The following is a 4,987-nucleotide window of genomic DNA, read 5'->3' on the forward strand; positions in this document are numbered from 1 at the left end:
TCTCCTTGTACTGCTGCACCGCGGCGATCACGGTAATCCGCTGCGTTGTTCAACGGTGGGCTGATTTGATCGTGTTTATGTCCACACAAACATTTTGTGGCCACTGTAATCTGGACAAGAGAACAGCCATAGTTGATTTAATGCTGAACAGTTGCAAAGCAACTACTCCCCATTCTGTACGCAAGGCATGCTTCCGGGCACAATGCAGAGAGCATGTGTCTCTACTGTAATCTCGCATCCTATGCAAACACCATCTGGTATGCCAGCATAGTCCTGTTCCATGTGCTCTCCAATCTCTGTTGTGAGAATTCTGCACACTCTCGGAGGCGGAGGTGTTGAGCAGGGGATCAGTCCGGAGTTCTCTGTACATTTGGTGAATGTTAACCTAGCAGCGATGATGCTATCACTGTTGCCGTTTCCTGGTGTGGGTGGTAGCCGCACGGTTGAGCTGATGCGTGTTTAGTTTAGTTTGATGGAACTGACTCTCTGTACACTTGATGAATGTGGACCTACTGCACAACCGTGTTCGTCTATAGTTCAGAATCGGATTAAAGAATGCTGAACTGTGCAATGGGTATAGGGCAGCCGCCAGGATTGTGTGTCTCCTCTCCGCATCCAGTTAGTGTTGCTTCGCTCGTTGTTGACTACTGTTCTGCTTGAAGTGCGTGTTTTTTTCTTCTTATGTGTATTTTCACGATCACCAGGAACATTACAATTTTGTTGTGCTTTGAGAATTTGCGAACCTGCTGCCGGCATGCATCTTGTTCCCATCCTTGCCATATGGCGAGAGTACATAAAACACCTTCGTACTGTAGTGGGTTTGGCCACTATTGTAAAATCCATGCTGCCCGTACACACGCAAACTACACATTTTTCAGATTAAAAAAAAGTACAAAGTTACTACGATTTATATGCATGTTCACGGGTTTGAAGGAAAACAAAAACAAAATTTAGGTGAAACAACGCGAAATACACAATGTGCACCAGCATCATGATAACGTGGTGTAGGGGTGACAAACAGTGAGGAAAGAAACCAGACTCAATAGGGACTATAAACATGCACTATACAAAACCTACATAGCATAGAACCGAAACATAGGACTGAAAAAATTGACTCTAAAGGGGAATTTAGCCTGAAATCAAATTTTCACTTGAACTCCTAATGTATGTCTGTGTGCGGACCCTGTATAAAAGCCCGGATGACCGCGATTGGCCCATATGTTGTGTCTTTTGAACTCTGAGTCGACTGGTTTTGGTCCGAGAATCCTGCGATGCGGCGTTCCTCCTTTATTCCCAATCGAACATGGTTGAACACGCGGTCACATGCTCCTGCGTGCCCAAGTCGCCTGGTCACCGCGCCAGCAGGCGACGCGACAACTTTCAAGGAGTATCTCAGCTTCCTCGGACTAAGACTCGGCACCCCGAAGACTACAACTGGTGAAAATTTGATTTTAGGCTCAATCTTTAATATGCAAGTTTTTCATCTTTTTTTCTTTTTTTTACTATGTTCACATAACCAGCTCGAAAAGAACAAGGAAAGACAATGGTACGGAGACTAGGACAAACGTGACAACTAATGAGCAGGCGCTGCACCGAGATGCAGCAGTGATGGTGGGGCATTGATGACTCTGCCGACCTGAGGTCTCGGCGTCACGGCCAAAAACACGCACCAAAAACAATGAAAAAGAAAGAAGAAGATAGAGCTGTACAGGTCAGAAAGATGCAAAACCCCAAGGCTGACACGAGCGAGTGCGGGGGAGAAACTATCATAGCATCATACTATTCATAGGGAATCGACTGCCCAGAGCCAGTTTGTGCTGCGAAGATGGCGATAAACATTCGTTTTGAATGATTGCATTCTCGCTGTGGGGAGGCTGGGACAGGAGAGCGGCAGGGAGGGAGTTCCAATCGCTGATGCTGCAGTGTGGGAACGAGCGCTTCAGAGCCAGCAGGGCAGATGCAGCAGCTGGTGTTGGAGCTGGTGGTCATGGTCACTGACAGCACCGTGCCCGCTGCGAGTTCTGGGTTTGGTAGAGGTGATTTGGCGCGGTGGCAACACAGAGAGCAGCTGCGGAGGACCAGGCAAGTAGTGCAGCTTGTACAGGCAGGCAAGCGAGGCAACAGTACGGCGGATGGCTTAGAGAAAACAAACAAGAAAAGCCACATCAGCACAGACCATGAGAAACCCGTGTATGACGGCACGTGACTGCAGTGTGCGCGCGGAGCATTCTAGAAAATGGCGGCGACTCGTGCATGCAGAGATCGGGCAAGTCTGCCCTTAACCCTTTCAGTGCTAATGACGAGATATCTCGCTCTGTAAAGTGTACCTGAACGGCGAATGACTAGATATCTCGCTCCACTGCCCGCGCAATAGTACCAAGTGCATATATCACTGTACAAACTGTCGTAACCTTTGGCAACGACGGCCGATTTTCACACACGATAATACCGTTGGAAAGGTATTGAGCTCAGCTTTCCAGAGATATAAAGTTCTTTGCGATAGGAGATTCGAGTGAGCGATGACGAATAGAATTGCAAAAAATCAAAAATAAGCTTTCTGGCCATCAGTTCAAACTTTTTGCTCGCGACTCGCTTTTTTTTTAGGGGATTTCCCTTTGCTACAGCGCATGCGTGTGTGGCATCAAACACAGCACTTGGATCTCAGCTTTGCAGCGCAATTTGAATAGTGAAGTGTGGTTTAGTTTGAGAGAGATGGCGAACGAAAATGTATTATGAAGTTGTTTAGCGATTCTGGTACATGTAAGGGCTTCTTCTAGAGCACATAGAAGTGACGCTGGCATGCCTATGGAGCTGAGAACTACCAGGGAGTCTTCGCTTGGCTCAGGCCTTTCCACCCAGCCATAGATTGTGGAAATCCATCAATAAATGCTAACATGGCGAACCATTTTGCTCGGCGACGAGCATGCAGGGTCTGAAATGAAAGCAAGTGCGCTTAAAGCTTAGCCGGCTGGGGGAAACTAGGCCAGCAGAGAAAGGGTGGAAATCCGAACCACAATTTTGAAGGGGTGCTCCGCTCAATTGCCGCTTCGTCATGCTTGGTAGCTGGGGCCGTGTTGTCACAGTTTGCTGCTTGCTCGGGCTCTGCAGTGGAGCTCCTGGCCATGCGAGCGCAAGTGGTGAATAGTGCACAAAAACAAAAAAAACATTATCATGTAAGGCTCAGCACCATGGTCTCAAAACACCACAAGCAATCACGTGGATAATCAGTCCACTTATCAACCCGAGTTCAGATACACCCTGCAGAAAGTATGCATATCCTTATAGTCTGTTTCAAAAAGATTTACAATCAGGTTTGGGTCTTAAAAAGTATGAAAATAAGGGAGATTTGGACAACAAAGTACATAGAATGGCTGGTTAGGACACGGCAAATTGTTCTGTGAAGGTTTCGGAACAATTGGACCAACCGTTAAGGAGTTAGAATTTCGGCCAGGTTTCCGGCCTTTTCCCATGGTTTACAATTTGCCCAGGAAGCCAGTATCGATTTGTTATCAAAACCCACGATTTATCCTTTCCTTTTTGGCCTTGTGGTTATGAATGCTGTCTGCTGACCATGAAGTTGTGAGTTCAAATCCCAACCTATCCTCAAGTCAAACTTTTTTTCATTGTTTTGGTGATCAAGCTGGTACATACAAGACAAAGAAGATGGCTGCACCAAACGACTTGTTGTTGGAGCTCGCGCTTCCTGCCGAACTGACACTTGACTGGCTCACGCCATGTGAACACACCCACAACACGGAGTGAATTATAATGGAAGTCATCGCGCTGTAGCTTTTTGAGATTTATTTTAGTATTTCAAGATCGCCAATTTATTTGAATTTAGCAGTCAACGCCGTCTTCTATCAGCGTTCACAAGCGTCTGCTTTTCTCAAAATGTCGTCGAAGTCACACGGATAGCTTTGCCAAGTCATGGCCTTGGGAATATGTCCGTGTCGATGTCGTTGTCGTCACACGGTGAGTAAATTGCATCGCAGCTCAAAGAAACTATTTTGGTTACAAAACGAATTGGGACCCATGCAGCTCGTCAACATTTACAACACTTTCGTTTCGACATGTCCTCTCTGACTCCATTATCGATACGAGGAAGAACTCGTTTGTTGTAAACCAGACGTACATGACAGTATCAACGTGAGTGAGTTGTCATTTTTCCTGCTTTCGCGCGGAATATTTCTTCGAGTTCACAGTGAGTTTTTCCAGGCAGCGCTCGAGTGCTCATACGGTAAGACGCCAAACTCTGCAGGCGATCGCCAGGATTGTAAATCTTTTTGAAACGGACTGTAGTCACTACAGAAGAGAAAGAGAGAGAGAGAGAGAGAGAGAGAGAGAGAGGGAAAGAGAGCAGGAGAGAGGGAGAGAGACAGAGCGAAACAAACAAAGTGAGGCAGAGAGGTTATGAGAGAGTAGACTGATTGATCGAGCGAGAGACAACGAGCCTTACCCGCACTGTTTATGACGGGACGCTGTTGCAGGGTCCGCAGTGTGTACATATGAAGTACATTTCTCTTTCGTCGTGAGCGTCGTCCGCTAATATACCGGCTTCCAGTACACAACGGGGACTGGGTAAGGGATCGCCGCCCTGTAATGCTGCGTAGCTGGGACGGTTTCCCCAACGATTGGGAGAACCTCGGTCTCTGCAGTAGAACGACTGGCCATGCAAGTACAAGTTGGGAATAGTGCACAAAAAATACCATTATCATGTAAGGCTTAAAGCTAAGCACCATGGTCTCAACACACCACACGCCATAACGTGTATAATCAGTCTAATTATCAACCCGTGTTCAGATACACCCTGCAGACGGTATGCACTTCCCAAGTCACTACAGAAGAGAAAGCAAGAGCGGGCGAGATTGATAGATAGATAGTTGGATGGATGGATGGATGGATGGATAGGTGGATAGTTGGATGGATGGGTGGGAGGGTGGGTGGGTGGATAGATGGATGGTTCGATGGATGGGTCGGAGGGTGGGCG

This window comes from Sycon ciliatum, chromosome 9, assembly GCF_964019385.1.
Source record: "Sycon ciliatum chromosome 9, ocSycCili1.1, whole genome shotgun sequence".
Lineage (NCBI taxonomy): Eukaryota > Metazoa > Porifera > Calcarea > Leucosolenida > Sycettidae > Sycon > Sycon ciliatum.